Source organism: Equus caballus, chromosome 16 (assembly GCF_041296265.1).
Source record: "Equus caballus isolate H_3958 breed thoroughbred chromosome 16, TB-T2T, whole genome shotgun sequence".
Classification (NCBI taxonomy): domain Eukaryota; kingdom Metazoa; phylum Chordata; class Mammalia; order Perissodactyla; family Equidae; genus Equus; species Equus caballus.
Window position 1 is genome coordinate 64,395,040 of NC_091699.1, and position 16,771 is coordinate 64,411,810.

The window sequence follows — 16,771 nt, forward strand, 5'->3', positions numbered from 1 at the left end:
CTTCTAGAAGCCACCTGTATGCCATGGCTCATGAGTCCCTTCTTCCATTTTCAAAGCCAGCCACAGCAGATCAAGCCTTTCTCGTGTTGATGCACTCTGCAACTGACACTTTTGTCTCACTCTTCCCTTTTTAAGGACCCTTGTGAATACACTGGACCCACCTGGATAACCCAGGATAATCTTATTTTAAGGTCAGCTGATTCTCAGTCTTAATTCCTTAATTCTCCTTTTGTCAGGTAACTGAACATATTCACAGGTTTTGAGGATTAGGACGTGGCTGTCTTTGTGAGACCTACAACATACCTCATAGGGTTATAGGAGGATTGCATGAATTAATGTAGGAAAGCCATTTGGAACAGGGTTTGGCACATTGTAAGCATTATATAAGGGCTGGCTATTAATATTTTCACACAAAAGTCAAGAATATCAGTGTTGTTGCTTTAGAGCTAGATTCCAGAGCGTGAGATACAGACAACGGGCCAAATGGGTTTTCTGTATTTTCTCCTCTGAATTGAATTGACATATCAAATCATAGGCAGAATCCCTGGACACCTTCAGACCTTTCCCTGCAGGTGTGGGTCCCACCTAAGGGCTTACTACGTGGAGAGAAGCGCAGGTGAGGACACAGAGAGAGACCTAAGAGAGCTCATGTGGCTGCAATGGTATTTTCCTATCTCACCAACCAGATACATTACTTGTTATCTTGTGGGGAGGAGCCAAAAGAAAAATACTTCTGGCAGAGGAGAAGAGCTTATATTACGGGTCAACAGAAATTCAGGGAGAGGAAGAAATGGCTCACTGTCATTGTCTCCATGGTCTATGAGGCCAGACTGGGAAAGAACCGCTCTCTATTTTCCCATCTCTTCATCCAGTTGCTGAAGACTGAACTTGCTCTTGCTCCTTTCAGGTGAGATAAAAGCTTTCATGCAAATCATTTCACTTAAATTGGCTTTTCTTGGGGTAGATCTGCTAGTTTCTTGGCCCAGACCCTGCCATTGCTGAACACTAGCTGTGACACGGCCTAGGTTCAAACTGAAATGCTTGAGACAAATGAAATGTAACATCAAAGTCTGGACTGCTGTAGACAAGATCTCTCTTTCTCTCTCTCCTGTCACTGCTTCTCTTTTATTAGTTGGATATATTTACCAGGATTTGTCGAAATACAAACTACACCCCACATCATGTTAGGTTTAGAAACAGTCAGAAGCACTTTTATTTGATTTAGGCTTGTTGTAAACTTCTGCAAAAAAAAAAAGAGCTCGCAAATTGTCATAGCTATCTCAAAAACCATAGTTTGCAAGAACAATGACCCAAAGACAAGAATAAAGAACCATACAGAAAATTCATTTTCAGTTCTGTTATATCAGTTTATGAACTATCATAATCTCCTACTCTATTTAATGATGTTATGCTTTAATCTGAACTATGATTATTCAAAAGTAGGGATTTGCATTTCAGATGAGGAACATAGATTCTTGCAATAAAAGAATGTGATCCTTATACCTTTGTATTGAATGAAAATACCACTATAACTTCTGTGCGGAACAGAGAGGACCCAGAACTGTTTTCTCTTCATTTAGATTTTGTTGATTCATCAGCTAAGTGTGAGCTTTTTAAAAAAATAATTTACTAGATGGTAAATTCTATTTTAAAAATTTGCACAGAAAAGAGATTTACTTACACATTACCTGAAAAATATGAAGTTTTTCATATCGAAGGTTGTTATTTCATAGCTCCCTTTTAATTACAGCTGAATCCTTCCTTACAGGGAGAGTCATAACTCGGGCTTTCTATTCACACTCTCAAATATGGTAGTTCTTGTTGACTGAATGTATGTGTGCCCCCCAAATTCATACATAGAAGCCCTAACCTCCAGAGTGGCTGTAATTGGAGTAAGGGAGTAGTTAAGGTCACGTGAGGTTATAAGGGTGGGGCCCTGATCCCATAGGATTAGTGTCCTTACAAGAAGGGACACTAGAGAGCTCTCTTCATCTCTCTCCTTCCTGAATGGCACAAAGAAGAGGTCATGTGAGGACACAGTGAGAAGCCGGCCATCTACATGCCAGGGAGAGTCCTCATCAGAAGCCAACTGTGCTGGTACCCTGATCTCAGACTTCTTGCCTCCAGAACCAGGAGAAAATAACTCTGTGGTTTAAGCCACCCAGTCTGTGGTCTTTTGTTATGGTAGTCCAAGCAGGCTAAGACGACAGCTCAGGCTTTTCTCCCTCCATATTTTCCTGTAGCCTCTGCAGCAGGCTTTGCTCTTCAGCCCCGCTTGTAATATGTCTTTTCCGGGCAGAAGCTTTAAAATCTACAGCACAGTCTAACACCGTCTCTGCATCCTGACAGCATGATTGTGGGAGCACATGTTGAGATGGAGCTATGTCTGCCCTGGGTCCTGAGTGACCAGATGACAGGGTGCCCTCCATGTTGGATGTGTAGCATGAGAGAGAGAGAAATAGACGTTTCTTGTGTTAAGTCACCAAGCGCTGGGATAGTTGTTCCTAGAGCATTATGTGCCCTGTTCTGACCGACACACCGTCTCGGGGATGTCACTGCAGAACACAGATAACAAAGGACTTAATTCATGGCTTTCGATTTCAAAAGCCTATGGCCCAGATGCGCAAACAACACATCTGAAAGACCAGCTGGAGATCCAAGCTATCCTCTGCCAAACTAAATAAGCATTTTCTGGACTTAGAGAAAAAAAGATATGGAAAACTGTGGGGAAAGCATAGAGCTTAGACCAAGCTATGCCCGAGTCCTCTTCCCCCATCTGGGTCTCTGCAAGTGGGAAGTTTCTCTAGTACCCAAGAGAGGCTTAGAGATTCAAGAACTGAAAGGATTTGTTTCCCATCTCTAAAAAAACCCTGCACCTAGCTCGAGGAGGAGCAGCTAAGGTCTTCAAATGTGTGTAGCGCTGAGTGACTTCACAGAATTCTCACCCACTCAGGGACAGGAGGTTAAGAGAAGAGACCCACATGCCCAACACCAGCATGGAAACCATAGAAGATGTGGAGACGGGGCCCTGCTGGCTTGAGAAGGCCTTCCATTTGGGAATGGGGGAGAGTGTAACAGCTCCCTGTCCCGGGACCGAGACCTGCTTAGCACACAAGGCCTCTCCTGGTCTGGCCTCACCTGCCTCTCCAGCCACATTCCCAATCATTTACCTCCATGTGCCTATTTCAGCCCTTTTCAGTTATCCATGCTTCCCCAAACCCAGCTGTTCCGTGACTTAGAGCCTTTGAATTTGTTTTCCTTTCTGCCTGGCATTCCCATCGCATTCCCTGTTTGAAAAATACTGATTCTCTTCTTGAGATCTTGACTTGTCACCTCCTCTGGGAAATGTTTCCTATTTCATCAGTTTCATTAATCATTCTTCCTTTATGCTACCAATGTACCTAACACTAACAAAATTCAACAAGATTCAAAATAAAACTAAATTCAACAAATATTTCTAGAATACTAACCATGTGCCAGGCACTGTGATCACCACAGAGTAAAGGCCGGTGAACAAAGCAAACGGTTCTGCCTCAAGGGTCTCTGTTCCAGGTCCCACTGCAGGATGACAATCACCACGAAACTCAGTGCCACTGAGCAACAGCAACCACCTCATCTCTCATGGCTTCTGTGGGTCGGGAATTCAGGAAGGCTCCAGATGGGTCCTTCTAGCTTAGAGTCCTCATGGAGTTGCAGTTAAATGGTGGCTGCAGCTGAAACAGCAGGGGAAGAGGAGTGTTCGAGCATCTGTCAGCCAGCTAAGCATCTCTCTCTTTTAATGCGGTCCCTCTGCACTAGCTAGTTCGGGCTTCCTCACAGCATGACATCCTCATGGCAGTCAGACTGCTTACAGGGCAGCAGAAGTTTTCAAGAGTGAGTATTCCAGAGGACAAAGCAGAGGTCACATTGCCTTTTAGGACTTAGCCTGAGGTCACACAGTTTCACTTGTGTTGCATTGTCTTATCTAGAAGTGAGTCACCAGCCTGCCCAGATTTAAGGGCAGGAGAGTCAGGTTCTACTCCTTGATGGGGGAGTGTAAGGTTCTAGAAGAGCATGTGAGATGGGACATGTTGTTACAACCAACTTTGGAAAATAAAATCTGTCACAGTTTCGTCTAGCACTTATCAAAACTTAATGTACATCCAGCTCCTTCACTAGACCATAAGCTTGTTGAGGATATGAATTAGATCTCACTCTATTCTCAAAATGTAGCACAGCGTCTGAAAGAGAAGGCACTCAAATACAGAATGAATCAATGAATTATCTGTTTTTCCTTCAAGACCAGAGAATCTTATTTCTATAAATAGAAATTATGTCTATTATTTTAGTTAAGATAATGAACACTCCTGCAAGGATAATTTTGTTCCTCAAAGTAACAAATTTTCTAATTTTCCAGTAGGGTTTGTTTTTTTTCTTAACTATAAAAATCAAATCTCTAAAATTTGTGTAGTAAACGGGATGAAGACATAAAATTACTTTTTCTCGCATAGTCCTTCTAAGTCCTCTGGTTCTTCCTGCTGAAACATCTTGACTTCAAGAACTTTGGCTTCCAAATGAAAACCGTCAGCACCCTTTGAAGGGTTAAGATCTCAGCAGAATTGAGGCTTCCCAGGAGCGATGCAGGTCTGGATGCTCCTCTACTTGGGAACCCCAGACTTGTCTTTCCCCAGGATCACTCAGCTCTTTACCGTTGGAAGCCCCACTAGTGAGACTCTTATTCTTATCTCTGAATGGTGACTTGCTGGTCCTGTTTCATTAGAGAACAAATCCAAGATGTCCCTAAACACCGTTTTTCAGCCACAGTTAGACTGAAGGGCACCAGCCAGTGCACTGTGGCACATGAGCATTGCACTCAGATCCCATCCGACATGAAGAATGATGCCAGAGGAAGACGCCTCCCATCTCATTATCTATGAAAAATTTCAGGCAGGATGAAACAGCACCGATACTAGATGCTTTTATGGTGATACATAAAATAGTTAACTATTTAACTACTATTATATCTATCTGTCTATCTATCTATATATATATCTATATCTATATTAACTAAGGCAAAGCTTCCTTAGGCAGCTTTTTGGTTTCTTTGTCCTATCCATGTCCTGTTTGTAGTACACAATTGTCTTATATTTATTATTATGTATTACATGTATGTTATCATTATGACCATATATAGTTATATAAATTATAAATATCAGTGATAACTTCCACTATTAAAGTCTTATCCTAAGCACTTTATTTACCCACCTCAGCTGATGCTGAAAATATGCTGTGATGTTAACATTCTCTTCCTCATTTTGGAGGTCCAGAGAAGTTAAAATTTACTGCAGAGCTGGGTTCAAACATTCACATGCCTGATTCTGAAGTGTTTAAGGGCCCAGAGCTTTTCTCTGAACTCTGGGAGGAATTGTGAGCAGCTGGAGAAGGGCCTGCAGTGCTTGCATGCACAGCCTCTGTTCCCACAGGCTGCGCTCTGGGCATCAGCTCCACTCATTTCTTCACCTGTCTCCATGACAATCTTGTTGGCTGGAAGAGGGATGTTGAGGCAACTCTCCCTTGTGAGCCCAACTCACCGCCATGGATGTTGGTAGCTGAAGGCAGCAGAGCTGGTACCTGGAGGTAGGTGGGCTGCGGTCTCTTGGCAAGCTGCCTCAGAAGTCAACAGAAGGGGAGATGCAGCATCATCTGACATAGGGAGCATTGGGTTTGGAGAGCAAATGCTGTGGTTTGAGTGTTTGTTCCTGTCTCTGCTGGTCACATGATCCTGAGCAAATCACTTAGCCCCTCTGAATCTCAGTTTCCTCATTTGAAACAGGAGTTAACAAAACCTGTCTTGCCTTCCTCTCTGGGTTACCATGAAAATCAAATGAGTTAACCTTGGGGAGATTGCTTTGTGAATCGTTAAGTTTTTACAAAATGTTGGTCGTTTTTATCAGGGATGATGAGCAGGGTGGTCTCCCTCCGGGAGAAGGCTGCCACGGGGGAAGGGGTGGTGTAAGATGAAGGAGGGGAGCCAGGTACCCGGAGACTGCAGCTGCTGGGAAAGATTTCTGAGATGTAGTGTTTTGTTGCTGCCATTATGGTTGGGGAGAAGAGGGGGAGGGGAATGGAATGACACACTAGAGATGAAAAAGCAAAGATATGAAGAAAGTGGAGTCTTACCAACTGTAACGAGAACGGGAAAAAAACTTTATCAATACACAAAAAGGATATCACAGTACATGTAGTACATTCATTTATTCCTTCCACAGAATGCTTTAGACACCTACTCTGTGTATAGCACACAAGTTACTGGAAGAAAATATTAGATAACTGTTTACTTAAATTAATTTGATTAACTATTTAAAGAAAATGTTTAGATGAATACTTAGAAAATTAAGATAAATATGTGATTTTACTTTAAGTTTGCCGACCCCACGAGTTCCCAAGGCATTCAGTTTCTCACATTTGTGCACCATGCAGAGGAGGGCTCAGAGAAGGAGGAAGCACGATGTGGCGGGATACGCGCCGTGTCTGGTGTCTGGCAGTTCAGTCACTCCCTGGCTCTTGACTTCGCGCAGAGAACCTCTGCCCGCCGAACCTCAATTTCCTCATCTGAAACATATGAGTGACAATACTCCTCATGGCTGTGGGGAGACTAAATGGGATTACAGTACTCTGTGGTGTTTGGCTAGAGCTGCACAGTTAACAAATGTTAAGACCCTCTATTCAAAGGCTGGTGGCTTGTCATGGTGGAAGATAAACCCTTAACCAGAGTTGGTTTATTTGATTCTTCCCTCCTTGGAGTTCTTGACACCCCTGTCTTTATTGGCCCCAGTGGGGCATTAACCACAAAGCTGACTTCCCTTTTGAGCAGGAGCCACAGATAAGAACATGTCATTTCCTTGTCACTGTGCTCAAAGCTCAGGTACAAATTCAGTGCTGGTCTCTGCCCCATGGTGAGTGTTATTCTGCAATCTTAGATGGGTCCGTGGCGCTTAAGGGGCAGTGTGCCTGGAAGATTTAATCCTGTCTGTTCTCCTCTTGGAGAGAAAGCTGAAACCATGCAGCTGAAAGCCAAAGTTCTAGAGCCCTCTGCATTTCTGAACCAGGGCTTTTCTTACGTAGAAACTAGAGGCTCTTTCTCAGATCTGCCTGCCTGTCATGACTTTGTGGCTTCTAGGGCTTTTCACCTGGTGTCTCACTGATTTTTATGAACAAGCAAATGATCTGGCTGCATCATCCATCACCCACTGATCCCAGGGTTTAAGCCTTGAATAGGTTGGCTGTAGAAACATCTGCTTTCTCCCTGTATTAGTCAGGGTAGGGTAACTGCTTATAACAAGCAATCCCCAAATTTTGGCAGTTTAGCTCAATTGTTTATTTCTTGCCAATGCAAAGTCCAATTAGGGGTCCCTGGCCAGCGAACAGCCTTCCAAGGGGTCATATCAGGATCCAGGCTCGTTCAGTCCTGTGGGTCTGCCCTCTTCGGTGGCCTTGGAATTCTCTTCATTCAGCTGCTAGGCAAGAAGGAGAATGAAGTATTGCACTTGGAGGTACAGCAGGCGTCCACAGGGCCCCACCTGCATCCCGTGGCCCCTTCCATTTCAGGGCATGCAAGTCCAGCTTCCAACTGCCAGGACCACCACCTGCATCTCTTTCCTGAGGGTTTCTCTTGCCACCTAAACCCGTTCTGCTCACATGTGTAGCAGGCCAGAAGAGTCTAGAAACTAATTCATATCCCTCAAAAATGACTTATGAGGGTTGGTATATAAATACCCCAGCTCCCTTGACCCTGAGGTGAGATAATTCTCTGGGGGAGAGGTGATCCCTATGCTGTTTACCAGAGTTTCCGCCGGACAAAGCTGCAGTTGCCCACAGTGTTAACTTGCTTGATAGCACACTCTTTATTGGTTTTCTTCCTCTCCCGCCTCTCTGTCCACTTTTCTGCTAGTGTTTCCCGAGATCACCTTCCAAATAAACTATCTGCTTGAGGGACGAAGTGGACTTTACTGGCTCGTGTAACTAAAAGGCACATGGCATTGATGGTTTCAGGTATGACTGGATTCAAGGTACAAACAATGTCTCTTGTATACGATTTTTCTCATCTCTTGGCTCTACTGTATGATGGTACTATCTTTATTCTCAATACCCCAATTTTAGGAAGATGGATGCAGTGGCTTCAAGCCTGATATTTTCTCCCCTTCAAGTTGAAAGAGGAAGAGAATGAAACACTTTCTCAAGTTAAAACAAAACAGAATCTGATTGCATTCCACTGGTTCTGATTGGGTGATGTGCCCATACTTGAACCAATCAGAGTGGAACTGGTTGCACTGTGGTGATTGGCTTAACCTGGGTCACGTGCTGCTCCTCTTAGGCTAGTGGTTAATCCTGTCTAACATTATAGATTGAAATGGGGGAGCCAGGGATCTTCAAACAGAAATAGAGGTTGTTGCCAAAAGAGGGAGATGGATCCTGGAGAGGCAAAGAGCAGATGTCTCTGGAAATCTTTCTCTGGGTTTTCTGGTTTCTAACTATGGTTCATGCTTTTGCCAAAATGTTTCTATGAGGTTTAAATGGGTGGTAATGTGGACAACACATCGGCATTGGAGTCAGGGGTCCTAGGTTTTAGTCCTCACTCCATCTGCTGTGTGACTTAGCGAGTTACTTCTCTCAGAGCCTCAGCATCATCAGCTATAAAATGAACCATTTGGACACAATCTTCTCCAAGACCTTTTCCAGCTCAATATGCTGGGATTCTCTGAAGTCCATATTGTTCCATTAAATGCCCATCCAGAGGGAGAGGCAATCAAATGGAATTTCCCCACTGGAACCAAAGGTTTAGAAATGTAAGATGTCAATGTAAATTTCTGTCTGTATACTGTTTTTCTTCTGGTACTTAATAGAATACCAAAGTGCTATATTTTAACTAGGGTTTTTACTGCCCTCTTGGTTAATCTTGCGGGGAAATTATACTGTTGCATTTGGGACCACATCCTGTATTTCCATTACAACAGGCTGGCTAAGCCTTAAGTACAGAAAAGTGATGATTGTTAATATAAAATCGACTGGAAACCTATTCTTCTAAACACTTTGCCCTTAATTTAAAAACCTGTTTTATTGAGAAAAGTTTAATCCATCTGATCATGATTTATTTTCTATTGACTCATCATTTTTCTTCGGCAGAGGTGATTTAACTTCCAAAAAGTACTTAAGGAGTAACTTCAACATTCTTTTCTGCCAGCAAATAAAAAATCACGTTTTATTTTCCCCTAGAACAAATGGATTTTAAACTGGAGGTTCCTAGCCCAGAGCTATGAATGCTTGAGCTGTGGTCTTGAGTTAAACAGAGCAAAATGTCTTCTTCACTTGAGAGAGGAGGCAAAGGTAATATCCAATCAGAACACACTGGTACCATGTAGCATTTGTTTATGGTGCTGTGTGTTCTGATGGGTGGGTTCCCTGCCATGTTTAGAACACCATGGCTGGAGGAAGTCCTTGCCCTCTTCACTTCTGGGAAAGTTTGTCCTGTTTTTGTCCGTTCTATGTCCAAATGCACTGTGGCCCTCGTGGACAGAGACTTCCTCTACCACTTCCACTAGGCATGTAAGAGCAAGGACTCCATGTGTCCTTGCCACTCAACTCTGCTCAAGAAATGAGCATGTGAGCATCAGTGGGAAAACTGGTGGGGAAGAGACTAGAAAGAGAGCAAAGTCACTCACCCTGTTTGTACCTTAATTTCCTCAACTGTAAAACGAGGACATTTTACATGATAGATACAAATTTCAGTACAACTTAGATTTGCAGGAAATCAATTTATTTTCCCTCTACGTGAACTTTATTTGCTAACAATGGCTGCAACAGTGTCTCTGGTTCCATAATCAGTACCAGGACTTACTCTTCCTCCATCAAGAGATAGAGTCTCTGTCTCCTCTCTGTGACACTGGGCAGGCTTTTGTGATTACTTCAATGATTAGAGTATGGCAGAAGTGAGACCATTTGACTTCTGAGCCCAAGTCCTAAAGGCAGAATAGCTTCCGCCTGGCTCTCCCGCTCCAGCTACCATGAAGCTTCTGTGCTGGAGAGACCACATGGAGACAGAGACGCCTGAGGAGCCCCAGTGTTCCAACCCCCAGGTGCTGGAGTCCTCCAGTCCAGGCACCAGGCAGGTGAGTAAACCAGCCTTCAGATGACCCTGGCCCTAGCCATTATCTACCTGCAACTGCGTGAGAGACCCAAATGAAAACCAGGTTGGTGAGCCCAGCCAATCTCCAGGAATGTGTGGGGTAGAAGTGAAATAATTGGTGTTGCTTTAAGCCATTAGTTTGGCATGGCTTTTTATGCAGCGATATACAACTGAACAACTTCTACATCAAGTTCTCATCTGATTCAGTGACAGGAATAAAACTCAGCCATTTCAGCTATGCTGTTCTTCTTTCTATGGAATGGCCTGAGTTGGGAGGTGTTACATTGTGGTCTGCTGTTGAGGGAACGTCTGGTTGCACTGTCCTTGATGTCATCATCTACCTCTGCCAGGTCTGTGAGGTTCCTTGTTCCTGTCTAGTCTGCAGTTATCACTCCACAGAAGTCACTTTTGTTTTTCCTTCTTCCTGAAACTAAGACCTTTCTAAGTCTATTAACTTTTAGAATTATATCCATGCCACTCTCAGGCTCAAGGCACATATGTTACCACTCCACTTTGGACTTCTAGAAACTCCACTCCTCTTTGCTTCTTGAGTGCAAAAGAATATTTTTGCTGCTCCTGTCCCACAGAAAAGTCTGTGAGGCTCTCTGAGACGAGCTCCTAAGCCATTTTCAGATTTTCAGGTTGCATTCCCTGAGCAAGTCATTGAATCAAGCCAGTAGTTTACAACTAGAGTTAAAAAGAATTAAAAAAGAGTGGAATGGAATTGAAAGGAAAATATCAGAGTATATAACACATACTTAGGGAACTGTGATGGTCAATTTTTTCTGTCAGCTTGGGTAAACCACAGTGCCCAGATATCTAGTCAAAAATGTCTGGACGTTGCTGTGAAGGTGTTTTTTAACGGCGATTAATACCTAAATCAGTAGATTATGAGTAAAGCAGGTTACCCTCCATAATGTGGATAGGCCTCATCCAATCAGTTGAAGGCCTTAAGTAAAAGACTGACCTTGTCTGAAGAAAAGGGAATTGTGCCAGCAGACAGTCTTTGGATTTGAATTGAAACACCAACTCTTCCCTGGGTCTCCAGCCTTCTGGCCTACCCTGCAGATTTTATCCACACACACTCACACTCACACACAGACACACACACAGACCATCAGTTGTGCTTCTCTGAAGAACTCTGAATGATACAGCAACTATTCTTTCATGAATCTTTGGTTTCAATTATGTATACATACATGGGTACTGAGTTGTTATACACTTTATGTTTGTTACTGTGAGTCATAGTGAAAATGTTTGGAAGATACTGTCTCACCTTAATATACCTTCAGACATTTCTTTTGCTCCTTTTCATGCTGATACAGGCCCTGATATCAGTTTCCCTACATTAAACCCAGGATATATGGGGTTAAAACCAAAACACTCATTCTCTGCTTACTCCCTGGCTTCCTGGCTCCAGAATCCACTATCCATCATGGAGCCAAACAGCTAAGAACAACCACCTGGATTCGTTATCTCCTCCTCCTCCTCCCTGCCAATAAGCTACAGGCTGGTGGGAAAGCGCCAACCAGCAAGGCCATATATTCCTCCTCCTCTACCTAAAACCCCAAATAAGCCCCCCTCCTTTTAGCTTTTTGGGGAGTTTAGGATTTCAGCATTAGCTGCCCTTTTTCCTTGCTCAGTGCTATGAAATAATAAAGTCCTACTTTCTTCCACTACACCTGGTGTCAGAGACTGGCTTGCTGTGCAATGAGTGAGCAAACTCACTTCAGGTTCGATGTCAATGCTGGGATCTTGTCACCTCATTATGTTCTCCCTGTGGCTGTTAGCTCTCTAAACATCTCCAGATTTTGTCTTTTATAATCATCCTTTCCTTCCTTTCCCAGGATTCAGCAGGACAGGAGAGTAGGGAAACAGGTCAAGGCACTAGAAGAGGAATTCAGACACAGGATTCCTTGTGTGATTCCCCCCTTCTTCCGATGTTACCTTCCCTCACCCTCTCTCTCCCCATTCCTCACATCTGGAGGAATCTTTTCAAAGTCTACTGGGTATGATTGGGGTCCCACTAGTTACCAGCATGGTAGACTTGGACAAGGGATTTTTCCCCTTAAGCCTCAGGTTTTATCAACTGTATCATGGGCAAATTAGTGTCTGCCTCATGCTATTATTGTGCAACTGAACTGAAATGAACAGAGTCGACACATCTGAAATATTCACTATATCTTAGTTATCTTTTTTTCTCATCCACAACTTAGATTCATGTGTTGGTGTCTTCTCAAGACTGAGATTCTTCTGGGCAGGAACCCTATCTGATTCTTTTACTACTGTGGCACATAATAGGTACTCAGTATTTATTGAACTAAAATTCTCAGTCTAAATCTCCATTACTTCCTTGGCCTTTTGACTCTTATTTGTCAATTTAGAAACTCTGAGCCTGCCAGATGGGGAATTGTGTCTAACCTCCTGTGGATAAAATATACAGAGAGGAACTGATATTAGATACATATCACACACAGATACTACCCAATGAAGATGTTATCCAATTAGTAGTGACTCTGACCTCACTGGCAATGCCTCTGAATTAGAGTCTTCTCTTCTGAGACTGCTGGAAGTAGGAAGGAGAATTACACAGGAAGCAATGTTACAGGAATCCCATTGACCTTGAGTAGGAGCCTCGATCGTCCCCAGCTGCTACTTGCACATCATTTGGCCAATATTTCTAGGGACTGCCTACAAATTTACCAAAGCTTCCCTCTAGTTATTAAAATAAAGTTGTATTCTCTTCCAGTTTAGTTGGATAGCTTATTTCAGACTGATAGATGAGCGCTGGTTGCCTGAAGACAGCTTACTTCACAAGTCCTCTTGGCAGGTATACACCAAGTTGGGCTTGTGTAAATAACACTATGGGAAGAAAATAATACTTTCCTGTCTGTTGCTGGTTGGCACCTGCCCTTCTTTCCTGGGAAGGGTTGTTTCTGCCTATTTAGATTATAAGGCAGCTAGTCATGAACGACATCTAAATTTGTGTCCTTGCTGACATTGCCAGCATTCAATAAATGAAAAATATTTCATTCTGAATCATTGGTCTGTGCCCTAGAATTAAAGTAGTTGTTGTCTTTTCTGCATTCACCATCCCACTGCCACATATAACAAATGTGAAATAATTAGCGTAATAATCCCTTTGAAAATTATATCCATTGGTTTAAATAGCTTTGCCATATATACAAATGTTTGGGTGAAGGCAGTTATTTAACGGTTTAAACCTACTTTCATTTTGATAATAGAGTTCAACAATGAAATGACCAAGTACCCTTTTCATGTGCCCTGTGAGAAACACAATAAGTAGAATGCTTTCTTTATATGCTGTCTGTTTTCCTGAGCAGGGAACTCAGAGCAGGTTATGTGCATTTCATTCATCTTCTCAGCATCTTCAGGTTAATATAAAAAGATCCTCCTCCTTTTTGGGACAGTTCCCTCCTCAGTTCTCCATTGACCTTTTTCTCTTCATTCATGACTCTCTTCCAACCCCCTACTTCCCACAACTAACTTGCATAGTTTTCCTCTCTTTACTTTCTCCTCCTTTTCTTTTTAGAATGGCTGACTCCTTTAATAGGGTTTTATTTACTGGGAAGGTCCTGTGCCAGCATGTCAGCTAAGACCACCAGGGAAATAAGCATAGGTTTGTGTCTGTATGGCTTTAATAGCTAGGCTATCCATCGGAATTTATAAATGACGTACAGGTCAGATAAGGAAGAAGGTTCCATCAGTGACGCTTGTTTCATACAAAAAAAAGGCTTAGCATAAGAATCTAAACATACATTACTATATTTGCTTATAGCATCAAACATCATTACAATACAGAGCAAGATATAAAGAAACACAATACCAGATACAGATTGACATGGTCTTTCAAATAGTCACTGTGATTTATTCCTTCTCAATGTGACTTTGATTGTATTTTCTACTACAATCAAAATGGTTTGCAATAATCTTTCCCCAGTGCTTTTTGTAAGGTTGACCCTCTGTCTCTGCCTCATGGCTTCTGAAGGATTATCCACAGTAGAAAGACCTGCTGGGCATGAGGGTTTGTCATTTGGGCCCTATCCCCCATGCTTCTGCTAGTCTCCTCTAGCAAATTTTGGGCACCAAATCCACCTCCCTCAATATTTTGCTTTATCAGAGGGATGGCCTTCAAACCTTCTGCGAGCTGTAGTTGCCATGCAGTGCCCACAAGTGTGTTTGGCCTTCAAGGGAGCCAGCCTCTCAGCAAAGCTTCACATTTCTGAAGCCAAATCAACACCTCAGCCATTCCGCTCTGCTTTTCCCTTTCCCATGCTCCATATTTTCCCACAATACTTTCTCATCATGTACATACACGATTTTGTATTATTCCCATTAGAGAGACTATTCACCCCCATCATTACCAGCTTAGTGAGGTGCTGGCTTTCATTCTTAAATGGTTTAGCATAGAATGGCTGCTGTCTACACATTTTAAAGGACAGCAAACACATTTACTCCCTTTCTCAAATTTCTTAACTGAGCCCTGCTCCCAAATGGTAAAATAAAACAAAAACCAGTTAAATTGTAGTTTCCTATATATGCTTGTAAAGAGAACAAAAGAAAAATATGTTGTTACAGGCAATAGGAATAAAAAATATTAACTTACAAATTTGTGAATCCTTCTTCTCCCTTCCATTACCATCAAAGAAGATTCTATCCTGTGACTTCCTCAGTTGTACAGAATACAGTGTATTTGTCAGGATGTCTTTGCTTACAAGTAAGAGAAACCTGATTCGAATGGGCTTGAACAAGATTTATCTCCCATTTCTGGAACTCCACAGGTAGGATGGGCTCCAGGGTAAGACCTTTGGGACTCCAGCACCGTTCCTCTGGGCTCTTCCCTGCTCTGTTTCAGACTGACTCACATCCTGTTACAAGATGGTTGTCAATAGCAACTGCATCAACTGCTTCTTCGTTGGGGGAGGCGGGGGGACATGTGACAGGTTCTACTTACTCTACCGTGGAGCTGAGGCAAAAAGAGAAGAGAAACAAATGGTGGAGAGGCTAAGTGGACTGACCCAGTACAGATCTGAGGCAGGGAGAGGATGGGAGAGGAGAGAAGGGAGGCTGCACAGACTGAGTTAGAAAGAGAATTTTCTGGACTTAGAATGGAAGAGGAGAGGCACTTTAGGGCTTCAGTCATGCATGTGTAAGATATTGACAGCAGGAGGAATGGGAAAGAAAATCTGAAAGAAGTTTAGCTTCTTGTTATAAATATATACTCCTTTGGTGTTTTCGTGAAACTGTAAATTAAGATTTGCATTGATTTTCAATTATTTTGCTTGCTGGAGTACAACAGATACTCAAGCTTGGTTTGCAAAACACCTCTTTTGCTGTTGTCTATTATAGAAAGGTTAACCATTTAATTTATCATCAAAACAGGGACACCTGAGGCTGAAAAGGGACCCTATTAATAATTATGCTGGTACTACCTGTATAAGCCAGGACTATCCCAGGCAAACTAAGACACCATTTATTGCAATATTTGATATAAAATTATAGTTAGAAATTCTGCTATAACACTGGAAAATGAGATGCTCAAAGTCCCAGCCTCCATTGTACCTATGGTGATCAGGTTTTACAGTTCTGGTCCATGACATAGAGGCAGAAATCCCTCAAGAGGACTTGCCTTCCTAAATAAATCAACACTAGGGAAAAACTATGGCTTCCATCTCCTTCCTCCTGCTTGGACTACACACATGGTGCCTGGAGATGCATCAGCCATTGCATGAGTGTTAGGATGAAAGCCAAATGCTCATGATGGTGAAGAGAAAGATGGAAGGATACTGGGCTACTGATGATTTCATGGACCTGTTGCATGGGCCTGGCCTGCTTACCTTCAGACTTCTTATAAAGGAAAAAATCAACCTAACTTGTTTAAGCCAGTCTAATACAATTTCTGTACCTCATATCCAAATGGAATTCTGCTGATGCATGGACTGGTGTGTTTTTTTTTAAGCATCAAGTTGTATTAAGATAGAGCTGTAAGGCAACTAGGTTTATGTGGCAAGCACATTAATACCTTTTCTATTGTAAAGGAACTATTCATTGGTTGAGAAGATAATCTAAATCTTTTTTTGTGGCTATGCTGTATTAAATTATGGACATTTTGAAATACACACAAAAGTAGAAGGAACAGTAGAATGCACCCCAATGTACCCATAACTGAACTTCAACAATTATCATTTTATTATTACTGTGTGTTTTTGTTTTAAGTAAATTAATGTTTATTGAAGGATACACATTATAAATGGAGTAATTCCCTCTCTTATCCACAGCTGGAGAAGGGGAAATTTTAGATAATGTACCAAGGTAACGAGGACCTATCATCAGAAGTGAGAATTTGATTCATAGACTACTGACTTTAGGTAATGCTGGGCCAGGTGAAATCTCTGCTGATGACAAACAAATAAACACTTTCACATGATCTGTCCTGTAATGAGAAAGTAAGGCAGAGCACTGAAAAGCCCTGAGGTCTCTACTAGTCATGTGATCTTAGAGACCTTACATAATCCCTCTATGTCCCAGTCTACTCATTTGTGGAATGGAGATAAGACCTCACAGGAGAGTTGTGAGACATAAGGAAGA

General features: G+C 42.4%; 1 long non-coding RNA gene across 1 annotated transcript; it reads right to left on the reverse strand.

Moving 5' to 3' along the window:
- Window positions 1–1,186: 1,186 nt before the first annotated feature.
- On the reverse strand, window positions 1,187–15,046 carry LOC138918071 (uncharacterized). The gene is made up of 4 exons (XR_011427008.1): window positions 14,790–15,046; window positions 6,443–6,591; window positions 3,471–3,713; window positions 1,187–2,555 (listed from the first exon to the last, which is right to left on the reverse strand). It is a non-coding gene; the product is annotated as an uncharacterized lncRNA (long non-coding RNA).
- Between the last annotated feature and the right edge of the window lie 1,725 nt (window positions 15,047–16,771).